The following is a 16,655-nucleotide window of genomic DNA, read 5'->3' as shown; positions in this document are numbered from 1 at the left end:
TTGTAATCAAAAATCAATTAACAGGGCCTATTCGACGGCTTAATATCAAAGAACACTAACTCCAAAAACACAGCTTTACAGGAGAGGCAAAAAACAGTTTAATTGTGTACATTTTTTTATGTTACTGCTTTAATTTAAGACATATGTTGATAAAATTTAAACCATATGTAGAGAATATAACCCCAAAGACAATACAATATATATTTTCTAGAAATATTTAATATTGTCTTCAAAATTAACACATTTTGGAGATAGTGTTCTCTGTTACTAACATGAAGCGTTCAATTTTGTAGATAGTGTTAAAAATAAATGCCAAAATTTTGAATTCAAACACTTTAATAAAAAATTATAGATCTATTTGACAATGCAAATTAATAAATTTAACTTATTGTGGTGAGCAGCAATTATCATATTTCTTCTTCTTTATAAAGAAACATTATCTAAACTCAGAACATATTAGCATTATTATAAAAGTACCAGTTAATATTATTTATAAAGCATAAAAGCATAATATTAGCATTATTAGTTCAATTTATACTATTATCTGAAATAATAATTTTAACAGTGCACTTATAAAATTATAAAAAAGCAAAGTTATCTTCATTTTTACATTGCATTTTAGAACAACAGTGTTTTTAAATAGTTGCTAATGTTACTTTAATTTACCACAGCTGATGAGGGGTTTGGACGAAAAAGTTATTTAACTAATGATCGATTTATTTTAAAAAATAGCAAAGCCTACAAATTCAGTTGATTTAAAAGTCTATCTGCACATAATGAAAAGAAAATATACACTTAACTCAGAATTTATGCCCTAAATGACATTGAATAAAATTATAATCTGAATATATTATATTTTATTTGATTCAGTATTTTATGTTTTGGATAGCATCAATATCCATACCTCTCATATAAAAAATTTAAAATTTCCTCTTAATTTTATAATTACTCATTGCTCTTCATTTTGAGATTCTTCTACTACGATTTCCCGTTCTCCATTTTTAAGCTGGTGTAAAAGAAATGGTAATTTCCTGGTATAATGTTCTGTTTACACAGTTGCAATACATTTTTCATTTCATAATCTTGTAGATTTTCAGTGCCCCATGATGCTTTGGTTTAAGCTGAAGATTATCCAGCCTAAATTCACGTGTAATCTTCTTCTGTACCCTGAATTTATGGAATTCTTCATCATAATTGTATTTAAAAAATACGTGTTCAATGTCACATTTCCGATACTTGAACCACACTATATCCAGCCATCTTACAATGTTTCCATTAGTGTCAACTTTCTTGTTCTTTATTAATGTCTTCTGAATTTCTCTTACATCATTACATCACTCTGTTCCACTTCTATTTTTGATACAGCTCTAAATATAGTATATCACCCTGATGGATCAAAGATTTCTGTATGTTTTGCTGTTTTTTTTTTCAATGTGCGCATGGACTATGTCCATTTGTGAATGTCCTGGTTAAAAAAAAAAATGTTCAATTTGAGATACGTCCAAAACATTCACAGCGTAGAAGAGCATGGTTGATATAAGCACATTCCGGTTTTGTCTTCCACAGGTACTGGACATGAAACAGAAACTTTACCATTCTGTAGTTTTTTCATTTGAGCAAAGAGACATGATGGTACCTCTGCAGCTCCCCTTTCTGCAATTCCCTCGTTCCATATAAAATTTTCAGCTCTTCTGATGGCTAAATCATACACGGTGAAATTATATACAGCTAATAATCTAAGTTTATAAAACATTAATTCCGTTTTAACATTTGGACTGTAATGCACAGCTTCGAAATCAAATTTAAAAAAATTAAGATTGTTTACTGATGCCTTAATTTTGTAATCGTTTTTTACTTGGGAAGCTGCTTCCTTTCTTTCAATGTCGGACTGACGAACTGCCTCCGTCTCTATCTTCTTACGTTCAGACATGTGATCAAATTTATAACATTTATAACATTGATCCTTTGTGGGATTATGGAAAGCTATATTAAAATTATTTTAAAAAATGTGACGATAATATGAAAACTTTTCTGCCTGAACATCAGCATTCCTGAATATTTCTTTGCACAATTCATACATTTTTTTTTTTTGTAAATTTAAATCACAAAACAGATATTCTCCTTCAGTGTCGTTTCTTGTGCTCTTGTTGGAAAGTACTCTTGAAAATTAAGCAGTGTGGTTCACTATATATTCACTAGTACTTTCAGATTTCTTCACTCCGGGCTCAAGCTTTCCTCTTCGATCAGTATCCACTATGTTATTTGTCACTTTTTTCAAAATATGTTCTATTATTGTGTTGGATATATCAAAGATGGCGAGAAAAAACTCCCGCATACCCATACCTTTTCTTTATATTTCACCAGGAAAAAAGTTGTTTCGCCTTCTAGATTCATCCTTTTTGGATTTGGATTTCCTTCACTTCTGTAAGGCCCATAAAAAATTACCGCTTCAAATCGTTATTCTCAATATTGCAATATTGTTTATGAATTTCATGTCTGTCTTCAGCACTAAATGAGAGGTTGCATTTAAGGAGACATTCTGTACAATCTTTGTCTAGAACTTTTTTACCAGCAATTTCTTTCCACCATTTAAGGACTTGCGGGCTTTCCCTGTTATCTGGCGTTGGAGATGGACTAATAACAGCTATGCTCTTATTAGCTTAATCACACATTCCTTGCGAAATTTTATATGTCGCTAAAGCCAACTTCACCATAACCTGCCCCTAGTATTCGAACTGAGTATTTCTTAGCTCTAATAAAAGAGTATCAAATTATCAGAGCAATCCTGTGCTGCGTTTCTTACAAACTGTAAAATTATTACAAACTGGATTGATTTAAGAATGCTTATTCAATTAATTAAAAACTTATCAACTCTCTGACAATGAACAGTACGGTGATTGTATTACATTGTTGGTTGTATGTTCCGAGGCAGTGTCACCAATAAAGTCTTAGAAATGTTAAATAATTTAGAGATAAAGAACACTATCTCGACTTAGTGTTCTTCTAGTCTATATTTTGTTATTGTCAAAGAAAACTAAGTGTAGATAGTGTTGTTTGACACTTAGCATCTGTCTAAATTAACACAACACTATCTCCAAAAAAAAAAAACAATTAAACTATTATTTGTAGAGACATATTACTTTCACACTATATAAAGGCTATTTTGTACAATATGATACTATAAATAACTCAAAAAGTCGATTTTTGGAGTTAGTGTCCTTTGATACTAAGCCGTCGTATTGTGTTACCGAATCTTCTTACAGGGCTGAGAACAGTCATTATTTGAAAAGATTAATCAATTCCATGCCTACTCGACTGCAAGATGCAATCAAGATGGGAGGAAGATGAATTAAATATTGAATTGTGGCTTTTGGTTTTGTTTTTGTGTTTTTTTAATGTTTAATTGTTGTAATGATGAAGTCATGGCTAGAGCCTGGATGTTTAGGTATTTATAACAGTTAAAATAGGCAGGCAAAAAGGCAATAAAAACGTAAAAAAAGGCACAACAATCTTTGGAAAAGGCATTATAAATTTAAAAAAAGGCATAATATATTTTAGCAATAAATTTAAATTATATCAACATAACTCACATTTACTTCGTAGGTGACACATGTTGACTATAAAAATCCTTTTTTTCGTGATTAACTGTCTTTCCACAAACCTAATATAACTAAACTGTTCCATTGGTTTAAAAAACCTGGGCACCAAATTCAATAACGTAAGCATGAAGTTTACTTTTCAATGGTTTACTGAATTTAGGCATTCTAGCTAACCAATCTTATACCTTTATCGCCCGACAATAACTGACTGTTCCTCACTCAAATTTCTTTCTCCTACAATCATAAACACGTGTAGCACAAAATTGTAACAGTAAGATTTGAAAATATGAAAGCAAACAATTGAAAATGCCGTGGCTAAAGAGAAAAACAGGCTACAGCATGACGTCATATTTTTAGTCATAACACGGCCAACATTGAAAGTTTACATATAAATGCACGTTTAACATGAGTTTGATATAGCAATTCCTTTGATTTTTAGAACTTTGAACATGTATATTAGGCGATTGTCAAGATGGCCATGACTAGACCATGATAATCACGTGACTCTGATTAGTGCCGAAGCCTGTCTTTCTCGTTAGCCACGTGAAAATGCTACGTGACAACTTCTATGAGAACGAGCTTAATATTTAATTGATTGTTTGCATCCTGAAGACATGACAATATTATATTTGTAACTATGGATTGTCGATCATTTTTCATATTACACCAATAGTATTAAAGCACGATTATTAGTAGATTAAGCATAGAAATAAATTATTTTTATTTACTATTGTTGTAAAGTTAGTCATTGTTTCAAATAGGCCTATTTAAATTTCATACACATTACATTACAATTAATTAGAAAATTGGAAATAAACAAGAAATATTGCTTTAAAATGACAAAAAAGGCATTTATTAGTAAGAAACACCTTAAAAGGCAAAACAGGCAAAATAATTTACTCGAAATCACATTTATATCTATGCAAGCAAATAATGATTTACTTCCACCCATTAAAAAGGCATTTTTCCAAACATCCAGGCTCTAGTCATGGCATAATGCATTCATGAACCTGATGTTAATTACTAAACAGTCCTAAAAGAGATAGAGCAATTGAATCGCTCCATGCAGAAAGGGGTCTGTACTTTGTATTCCTTTCTGCATAGAACTCTGAGCCTGACGCTTCAGTTTCTGTCTTTCCAAGCATTGGACTGAATATCTTTCTGCACAGGCTGATGGAACCATCCATAAAGATATGATTTCCATCGATATCTCGTTTTTTTCAAAATTTGTGACTGAAGCCCTTTCTGCATGGAGCGATTCAATTATATTTTCTCTCTCTCTTAATAAAAAAAAAAAACATAAAAAGCACTAGGTTGTGTTCGAATGCATGAACTCATGAATACCAGCCTGGAATGCTACCATTATGCTACAATAGTAACATGTAGAACACTTCAATTATAACTGTAGATATCAGGCCACGTGGTCCAACAACATGTAACACAGCCTGTCTCCGAATTGTAGCGAAGATATCCGAAGGGAACTTAGTTTCTAGAGAGTGGTCAATTTTTTTTTACAGCTGTATAGTCTTAGAAAAAAGTTTTTTCGCACAGATACTTTATACTATAAGGAGGCAGTGCACATGACCAGAGGACAAGCGACCTGGTTCACAAGAGAACGACTAGTTGAGGTAATAAAATTAGTTTTGTTTCATTGTATGTCTGAGCATGTGCACTGCCTCCTTTCTGAGACTTATAAAGTATCTGTGTGACAAAACTTTTGCACATCAGACTGTACATACTGGTGACTGACAATCATTGAAGAAAAAAATAATAATTTTGCGTTTATTACAAATATTGAAATAGATTTTTAAAAAGAACGAGTCAAACCTTTTTTTATGCTTTATAACAACCTTTGAAACTCAAACATTTAAGGAGTTAGGTGCGTTAACCTGCGATTTTGTATGATATATACCCTTCTTTACAAGACCGTCAACAGTTACAGGCCTTGCAAGTGAGGTATAATTGAAGTTACATTATTATAACAATTATTATACTAAGTTTCGTACATTTATAGACGTTTCAAGTTCGCCCTTTCATTTAATAATTCCTGCAAGTAATTTATTCATATAATATACAAATATTAATTTCTTTCAAGGGAAATTATGTCGCTCAGAGGAAAAGGTAATTTGCCTCTTATAACACACAAGGAAATTTTTGAAGGGCTGCGGAAAAAAGGGACATTAAATGAATGATGTGATTATATACAGAAAAAAATTAGGTTACAGGACTGCAGTGTTGCCACTTGTAAATTATGAAAGAGACAATGAACTATTTTAAATCTGATTTTCGAAAATCTTCAAACAGTTCAGAAGGAACTAGCATACGTTTTTATTGAAACACAAGGCTTGGTTAAATTGTGAAGTACAATTTCCTATCAGTATCACAAAATTATCGAAACCTCTTTATACCACTGAGTCTATTGCTATTCTTCAAAAGTAGGAAGAGAGCATAAACGTTTTCATGAAGGTAAAGATAAAGGCAAAACTAAGTGCAGAATGATAGAATCCCTTGAAAGAATAATTATTAATTACTGTATCATGTTTCGCAAGTCAATTGGCTTTGAGAAAAAATATATGCTATCTGTAACTCCTGTACAAAGTTTCATAAAAATATGTTACCCAGAAGAGAAGTTATTAGTTTTGTCTAAATGCATCCCATAACAGAGTAATTCTTCTTATACAAACATAATCATGAGTTAGTACACGGAAAATATATGCTACCGGTTACTTCTGTACAAAAATTTAAAAAAATCTGTTAGATAAGATAAGTTATTAATTTTGTTTAAATGCACCCCCTACAAAAGGGGTACCGGTAGTTCCTCTCATACAATCATAATGAAGAATTTGTACACGAAAATATATGCTACCTGTAACTTCTGCAGAAAGTTTCATAAAAACCTGTTGAATAGGAGAGAAGTTATTAATTTTGTTTAAATACATCTTCTATGAAGGGATAGTTCTTACACAAATGTAATCATAGTTTGTATAGAAAAAATATATGCTACCTGTAACTTCTATACAAAGTTTTAAAAAAATCTGTTAGAAAAGAGACAAGTTATAAATTTCGTTTAAATGCACCCCCTGAAAATGAGAAGTTCCTCATATAAATGTAATCAAGAGTTTGTACACGAAAATACATGCTACCAATAACTACTTCTACACAAAGTTTCATAAAAATCTGTTATGTAGGAGAAAGGTTATTAATTTGTGTAATCATTTAATTTTGTTTAAATGCACTCCCTATGACGGGATAGTTCTTCTTATACAAACGCAATCATAGTTTGTATAGAAAAAAAATGTATGCTACCTGTAACTTTGATACAAAGTTTTAAAAAAATCTGTTACAAAGGAGACGAGTTATAAATTTTGTTTAAATGCACCCCCTAAAAATGAGGAGTTCCTCATATAAGTGTAATCAAGAGTTTGTACACGAAAATACATGCTACCAGTAACTACTTCTACACAAAGTTTCATAAAAAATCTGTAATGTAGTAGAGAAGTTATTAATTTTATTTAACATATTCTCTTTAAAGGGGTAGTTCTTCTTAAACAAACGTAATCATTGTTTGTAAACAAAAAATATAAATGCTATCTCTAACTTTTATCTCTGATCACTTCTATATAAAGTTTCATAAAAATCTGGTACATACGAGGCAAGTTATTAACTTTGCCTAAATACATCCCAACAAAAGGGTAGTTCCTCATACAAAAGTAATCAAGAGTTTGTACACGAAAACATACGCTACCTGTAACTTGCACAAAGTTTAATAAAAATCTGTTATGTAGGAGGAAAGTTATTAATTTTGTTTAAATGCACTACCTATAAAGGGTAGTTCCTCTTATACAAACGTAATCATTGTTTGTGAACAATATATATATATATATATATGCTACCTGTAACTCCTCTTGCTGTATAGGTCTCGCAAGCAGGGAATACCGATGGAAGGAATGCGAATGGAACAATGCAATAAGGAAGAGAGGGCGATAGGAAAGGTCACGAGATAGCTTGAATGATATTCAAGAGTACAGTCGAAAGAGAAATGACATTGATAGAATCAGTCTTGCATTGTGATATTTACATTACGACTTTAGTTTGTTCCATTGCATGTGAATATGTGTCTTGTATCGCATGGTATCATTATTTCATTCATAAACATATGTTGCACGTTTAATTAGCTTCGAATTTTTCTCTTGCTACGTTCTTTATTTCCACAGCAATGTCCTCATTTGTTCATCTACTTGGAAGAGACAGTACTTCCATCGGCCCGCACCTCTCGCCCCCTCAGCGTGCCTACACACACACATCAAAACAGACAGTAACGCCACCACTGCTTTTCAGTAATTGTTCCTTGCACGAGCTATAACTTCTGTACAAAATTGCATAATAATATTAGATATGAAAGAAGTTATTAATTTTGTCTAAATACACCCTCCATAAAGGGAGTAGCTCTTCTCATACAATCATAAACAGAGAATATGCTACCTGTAAGTCCTGTACAAAGTTTCATAAAATATACTGAATAAGAGAGAAGTTATTAATTTTGTCCAGCTAGATTTGAGTTTTGAACCACTGTGCAATGTATGGGACCTGCTAGTTTTACAGTCAGATGTGCTAACTGTTACTCCACAGATGTGGACCTTGAACACTGATTATAAATGGTAACAACAATTTTATTCATGTTATCTTTATCATTCTCTCCAGTGTATCTACAATAACAAGTAAGACTGACATATGACATGATATGACCCATGAAATAAAACCATTCCCTCTGTTGGACTCAGGCAGTATGTTGTTTTATTACATGAGTTTAGGGCCCTCAATGTCCTGGTTTGACAGGAACAGTTCCGAATTTCTAACATCTCTCCCCCAGTCCCAAAAGAGTGTGTCTGAGATGCTAAATGTTTCGGTTTTCCTAAAAAATGTAAGATAATATTGCTCATTCCATATTTAAAATTTCCCGATTTTATTAGAAATCGATATCCAACTGGAACTAATTCTACCCTCTCTGACACTCAACGAGAATGTGTTAGTATGAGCATGACTAGCATGAGTACCGGCCCTATGCTCTTACTATTTCTGATGTTGGTCATTCTGACTTCTTTTGTTTCTATAACTGAAATTTGCAGTTGCAGTTTGGCTACATTTGAATGTGAACGTCGTTAATTTTACTGAATCTGAATGTTAATCATTATTGGATGAACGTTAAAAGACCATGTGTAGAAAGTGTAGTCTTTTCTTTTAGTGTAGTTTGGTAGTTATCAGTTTCTTACAATCATGCATAAGAGAAAGTGTAATTTTTCAAACAATTTAAAAATGCAATATTCTTCTTTGGGAAAATTTGTCCAAATTAACTAAAATGGAGTGTACCAATATTATATGCGAATCAGTGTTCTACATGTCACATAGTAGGACAGATATTGTGTCCCATATCAAGACTTAAAAAAAAAACATACAGCTGCAGAATCGGCAAAATGTCGTCAGGTGGCATTGCATACACTCTTCGAGCATATATGTATAGGTAAGGAAGAAAAAGAATTGGCTGCCCAAGAAGCCACTTTGTATTTCACACTATCAAACACATAATCAGAGCTTGAAATCCATGGATTGTACCTCTATTCTCTTAAAAAAATAATTACTTGGTCACAGACTAAAGGCAAATAGCTGTTAATGTTTCAACACTGCATGTTGAAAAGAAGATAATTAAAGATTTAAAAGTTTCACTCCTTTGTCGACACATAAAACTACATTGATGAGAAAATGGCACCAGTTATTATCAAATAAGCTACTGCAAAACTCCAAATTTCGAAATTAAAAAATAAATATTAGAATTCACCAGTATACACGCAGAGACTCAAATATTCTCGTTCAGTATGTCGAACTCAAATCATTGTGTGATTCCCTCTGCCTTTCTTTTCCCGAAGACTTTACTAAAGCTACAATTCGAAATTTTCGAGGTCGTGAATATGAATCATGGAAGACCCTTTCAGGACGGAGAAAAGGTGTTGAGATGTATAGCAAAGTAACAGCCGCCAACAGTTGGATTGCAAACAAGAAAAGACTTTCGACTAGTGAACGGATATCTAGCCTGAAAATGACAGCAAATTAAGCAGCTGTTCGTTCCGTTCCCGGCAGATCTCTCGACGGTACCTGGTGCAGACATGGCTGCCCGGAGATTGAAACTTTAGCACACGTCTTGGGATTCTGTGAACAGGGTTTGCTCTTGAGGAACTCTAGACATCATCTTGTAAGATCCAAAATTGCTGCCACATTAAGAAATAAGGGCTGGATAGTAGCAGAAGAAATCTCCTGTCTAGCTGAAAATGGGTCAACAAGACGAGTAGATATTTTAGCGTACAATGCTGACACTAAACAATGCATCATTGTGGACCCCACGATATGTTTTGAAGTAGAATGTCATCAGTCAACCGAGGTCCACCTTGAGAAGAAGTCGATCTATGAGCCTACAGTCAACTATTTCAAGCTGAAATATGCCTTAATTCACGTTGAGGTACTCAGCTTGCTCATAGGTGCTCGAGGGACTATACCAGCTTTTTTCGAAGAATTTCGACGGCAGTTTGCTCTGCCAAAATCTCTAAGGGATGACATTGTGATAATTGTGTTAAAAAAAATCCTGCCAAATCCTAATTAATCACATGGTGCCACATTATTAGCAGTTGTAATTTTTCACGCCCTTTTTTGTTTCCCTTCTTTAAAATTTAATATCTATGTTTAGATATGGGTTATTCCATATGAAATCGATCAGTAAAAAACCTCGCATTTTTTATACTCTAATTTTTTCCCTATTTATACAAGGTGCTGAGGAGAGTGCATTTGCAAAAATATACTATCGAAAGTCAAACGGTTTTCGTATTGTTGAGCGACAAATTTAGTGTATTTTAGAAAAATAAGCCTCTTTCAGCGCTCAGAACTCTGGAACAATTTACTGCAGAACATTGAACGAGAGCTCATTTTGAAGCTGACATTTGGTAGGTTATGATAAGAAGTAATCCTTATTTTTATTGTATACAGAGAGACAGATAATCTGATTTTACTTAGTTTTAGGCTTTTTGCCCATTTGTAAAAATGTAAAAAAATATTGAGAAAAAACCTTGCATTATTAAGAGGGATTCGGCATTGTTTGCTTAGTGTCACGGCAATAAGTTTCGGAGGTATTAAATAAATATTTTCACACGCCTAGACTTGAAAGGCGCAACACAGCACGGACTGGCCGAGAGATGAAGCTAAGCAAGCGCTGGGCGTCATTTCACTCCTGTGAAAACCTATGATAAAGTTAGCCCAGCTATGTGCTACTAGACGAAACATCACGTGTTTATGTCTCCTGGTCTTGCTTGCCTAGGCTAGCTCCTGCCTCACAGTCAGCTGGTTAGCTCACACGCGTACTATTTATTTTCTTTATTTGATTTTTCAATACTTTCTTATTAACGTTGCACCAGTAAAAAATACGTGTTTATTTGTACTTTCAATGCGGAATCTAACCATATATTTTAAAAATATTTTTTTCGTGGGCAAAGGTGTCTTAATTAAGAAAAATCTAAATTTCTCCATTTCCATAAAAAGTAAGAAAAACTGTTTACATGTCAATATAAACTTTAACTTTTCAGCATCAAAATAAATAATGATTTTGATCATTGGGTGAAAGGGTTTCGGAGCCACAACAGTTTAAAGTTGCTAATTTTATGAAAATACGATAAATTAAAATATTTTAATTTAAACACTATGAAGTTCTGATGCCTCAAACTTTGCACAAAGCATTGTATCATAGTTGTCTACGGACAGAAAAAGTTTCATTGTATTTAAAAATTGCAAGGTCAATTTCCTCTATATTTCGGTCGATTTGAGATGGAATAGCCCGTATAATAATTTTTTTTGAGGATATACAGAGTCTGTAAGGGCTACCCTCAATGGGGGGCAGTTTAATATTATTATATTATGGAAGTTGCTGAAATGTATGATATTTCAGGCAAAATAATAGTATTATCAGCAGGTAATATAAACACCAATTTCGGGGGTTAAGAAGACAGGGGGGAAAAAAAATTGTAAATTAAAAGAAATGGATAGGCAAATATGTAATAGCTTGTGCAGCCCACAGAACTATATAGACTGCAATAGATAATTTGCCAGTTGACATTCAGGCTGTTGTAGGAAAGATTTTCCAATTTTTTCGTTTATTTACTGTCAGAGTGGATAGTTTAAAATTATTCTGTGAATTTGTTGAGACAATACAAAATTATGCTTTGTGATTTTTTTAACAAAGACAGAACTTTACCCATCTGATTTTTTTAAAAACTCAAATAAGAATATTTTCTGAAGCTGTGTTGAAGATTGTGTGTGAGGATGTCAGAGCTGTTAAAGTGAAAAAAGATTTTAATATTCTGTTGAAGCAAGACAAGAAGAGAGTTTTATAAACATTGAAGTACTTGCTGAAGTGGTCAGTCTCTACACGAGGAAGCCTGATATTACGAAGCTATTTCAGACAAAATGTAGTAAATTGTTACTCAACAACAGCAGCAGCAGACTACAATGATGAAAAAATGGATGAATTTCATTAAGTTTTTGTCTTCTTGCTGAGATGAAGAAAATTCTTCCCATGGTATTAGACCTAGGCTGTCGATATATAACTTTTGCTGATTGTTGATCCATTATTTCATTTATTACTAATGACTAAATTAATAAACTGTAGCATGTTGGTTGAAAAGTGGAAGGTGAATATTTCCAGGGTTTCCTACACAAGAAAATGAAGCATCTGACATCATGTTGATTTTCCGCATTGAAGAATTTAAAAATGTGGACAATGAAAATTCTAAAAGAGAGGTTGTGTGTGAACCGGGATTTCGGCTTATAACAGACAAAGATATTGTCAACGCAGTGACTGGCACATGGAAAGAAGGGAGGTTCTAACAGAAAGAGAATATGCACTTGTGTGATACGTTACAGTATTGATACTCTCTTAGATTATGTGAAACGATGCTCTCTTTTCCTTCACTGAAAATCTTCTCGATGCAGAAGATCAGAAGGAAAATAGTCTTTGTCTCTTTATAGACCTCAGTAAAGCCTTTGACATGGTAAAAGCATGATCTATTAATAGCTAAATTAGAGTCGCATGGTATAAGAGGCCTAGCAAGTAATTGGTTTAAATCATATCTTGACAGTCGAAAACAATTCCACCTCTATGAAACATGGTGTTTTGCAGGGCTCAATTCTTGGACCAGTACCCACTTTTTTATTATATATCAATGATCTCCCAGATCATACTTTTTGCTAAGACAGTTTTAGACAAGGAATCTATTTGGCGCACTGTTAAATATTATCATGTTGTACCCTCTATGATATAGTAAATCAAACACACTGTAATTGAGCAAATAATTGAGCAGCAAATAATGTCCTCATGTGCTTTCTGTGAATGCCAACGAAAGAACAGAAATGGCAAGCGATTATATTAAGTATTTATTGAGCCTTAGAAAGTGCATAAAGTCGCATCAGTGAACAAGATGCACTCGTTTAAATGTAACTGACCTGCAAGGTGACTGGCTGCCAGAAATAGAAAGGCTCTCTTGGCTATCAGCAGCTAAAGCACCTCTTTCCATTAATAGATGATCTCTCTCTTTTCTCACAGCTTCCAATTCACTCGTTAAAAAAAAACAATTTCTGTTCAACAACTTTGCCAGTATATGGCACTTTACCAGAAATGATTCCCTCAACATCAACACCAGCATGCTCAAGAGCTTCTATTTTCTTTCTTGACTCATTGTACGCTTCAAGAGCTCCATGAGGCTTTTGAATGCATCCTAAAACTATCCCATCCACGTCAATACCTGCATTTTTGACAATATCCAACTTCTGTATCAATTTATTACATCTTAATGATAAGGCATCACAATGACATAGAGAGTCCGATAATTGTTTCTTTATTATATCAGCCTCATTAGCCTTTCGCTGCAATGAAATTAATTTTTGTTCCATGTCACTATACGATTCCACTGTATTTCTTACATCTTCAAATTCGAAGTTAAATAGTTGTAATTTTTCTTCGTCTTCTAAATCCTTCACTTCTTCCGATAATTCGCGAGTTCCTTCTGTAACTCATCGTAAGTTAGATTTAGAACCTGTTTAAGACAAGTGTTTTCTTGCAATAATTTGGCTCTTTCATCCTTGATACTCGCTAATAATTTCACTTCTCCATCCAAATCAATGATTTTATTTTTTAGTGCAGCTTCATCATGACCACTGCCACCCATCAACTCTTTTTGTAACTGTTTCTTCTGTTTCCTTAGTACCCCATTTTCACTTTGTAAGTCATTTACAAGAGACTTTAGAAAAGCTGACTTTCCAGCCAGCATATTTTTCTCTTCTTCAATGACTGCCATCTTTTTACGAAAAGAGTTCAGATTTTCTAATTGTTTTTCTGGAGGGACAACATTTTGTGTTACTTTACGTATCTCAGCTTCGATAGCAGCAAGTTCAGTGTTCAAGCCAACATCTCCTTTAACTTCCAGAGCCTTCAGATGTGCTATTGCTTTTTCCTTCTCTTTTCTAAATATGACCTGTAAAGTATTTTACAAATGTTGAAGAAACTGTAAAGTTCTAGATTTACTTTCTTCCTTTCAAGATTACTATTACAACGAAACAATGGCTCGAGATTATGAAAGTTTTCAATTTTACAACCACATCTTGTTCAGTGGTATGCAGAGTTACTTCTCTCATTCTGTTTCCTTTCGTCTGAACTTCAGCAGTCACTTATCATAGTGTCAAATTTAGAATAGACAAAACTATGTAGTGTGTGCTATGCTGTGCTGTAGGAATGTAAAGTCTAGAAATTACCGTAAAACTTCCACGTACGCAACTGGTGATAGTTCAGACAATGCAAGTTAGACTAGAAATCTGAGGCTGTGCTCGGGTGTGGGTTCAATAACACTTGTGCTGGTTAACCGATGGGTTTTCCCCCCCTGAGGTTTTTTCCAAGCATAAGGAAAATGTTAGGTAATTCTACGGTGAATCCTCCGTTTCATATCATTATCACAAAATTGAAAACAAGACTGTGGTGTATCAGGAACATAGAAAAATCTCCAAGTAAAAAATATGTAAGGCAAGTAAAATTCTAAACTGAAAAGCCAACATTCAGTTATTTTAATCTTTATGTATGTATAATTTGTATAGTCGTGATCACTCACAACCTAGTCAACAACTACCATATTGGTACATAATTAATGATGGAGTAGAATACTAATTAATATTAAAAAACAGAAGAATGAGATTCATAACATTAACAAACATATGTCAAAAAGTTACATACACATTAAAACAGATTTGTCATAATTTATGGTCTCAACCAAACTCAATATTGTTTGTTACTATGTTATGAAGACTGACTTATTGCAACATCTTGCATTCGATTCACCACGGCATGGCACGTCCTCAGGTTGCGGATAGAAGAGACGGCCTCCAGATATGGAGGGTAGCTGCGAATATATTGAATAAGCAGTCATGGACAGCCGATAAGGGGTGGTCCTCCAGCTTGGGGGTTGGGCGAAGGGCTAACAACCCATCACCATAAAAAAACAGCTTGTTACGAATCCCTACAATAAGCCTCGGAATAGGACTGATTGTCTGGCACGACCACAGCAAAGGAATAAGGATTTGAGATTTGGCACTTGGAACGTAACTAGTCTTTATAGAACAGGAGGGGTAACATTAGTAGCAAAAGAACTAGCTAGCTATAGAATAGACTTTGTAGGAGTACAAGAGGTTAGGTTAGATGGGAATGGCATATCACAAATAGGAGATTACTTGTTGTATTATGGAGAAGGAAACAATAATCACCAATTAGGAACAGGATTCTTTGTTCATAAAAGAATAAAATCAGCAGTAAAAAAGGTCGAATTTATCAGTGACAGGTTATCGTATTTAGTACTTAAGGGTAGATGGTGCGACATCATAGTTATAAATGCTCACGCCCCTACAGAAGAGAAAGACGACCATATAAAGGATAGCTTCTATGAGGAATTGGAACATACTTTTGATCAGTTCCCTAGATATCACATGAAAATTTTATTGGGGGATTTCAACGCTAAAGTAGGACGGGAGGATATTTTTAGACCAACTATTGGAAAAGAGAGCCTACACGCAATTAGCAGTGACAATGGAGTTAGATTAGTCAACTTTGCCACATCGAAAAATTTAATTGTCAAAAGTACAACATTCCCCCATAAGGATATACATAAATATACTTGGACTTCTCCAGATGGATTGACACACAACCAAATAGATCACATCTTGATAGATAAACGGAGACATACTAGTATAGTAGATATTCGAACTTTCAGGGGTGCAGACTGTAATTCTGACCATTATTTGGTGATTGGAGAATTAAGAGAAAGATTATCAGTAGCCAAGCGAGTAGAGCAACAAGTTAATATTACTAAATTCAATATTTTGAAATTAAAGACGAGGAAGCTAAGCAAAATTATCAGGTCGAAATTTCGAATAGGTTTGCCACTTTAGAAAGTTCCGACGAAGTTGAGAAAGAATTAGATGTTAATAGCGTGTGGGAAAATATCAGAGATAGTATCAAAATTGCAGCTGAGTAGAGCATAGGTTATTATGAAACTAAGAAAAAGAAACCGTGGTTTGATGAAGATTGTTGCATGGTAGTAGAAAGAAGGAAACAGGCAAAATTGAAATTCTTACAGGATCCAGTTGAGGAGAAGAGAGATAATTATTTCAATGAAAGACGGGAAGCAAGTCGTACACTTAGGAATAAAAAGAGAGGTTACTTGAAGGAAAAACTGAATGAGGTAGAAACAAATAGTAAGAATAAAAACATTCGAGATTTATATAAGTGTATAAAGGAATTTAAGAACGGATATCAGCCAAGGGTAAACGTGATCAAGGATGAGAATGGTGACTTGCTTGCAGACTCTCCATCAATCCTAAACAGATGGAAAAACTATTTTGTGCAACTACTAAATGTACATAGGCCAAATAGAAATGATCGGGACGAAATTGAAATACAAACTGCTGAGCCATTTATACCCGAAC

Source organism: Periplaneta americana, chromosome 8, assembly GCF_040183065.1.
Source record: "Periplaneta americana isolate PAMFEO1 chromosome 8, P.americana_PAMFEO1_priV1, whole genome shotgun sequence".
Taxonomy (NCBI): Eukaryota; Metazoa; Arthropoda; class Insecta; order Blattodea; family Blattidae; genus Periplaneta; species Periplaneta americana.
The sequence above is the reverse complement of the archived record's forward strand: the minus strand, read 5'-3'. Positions refer to the sequence as shown.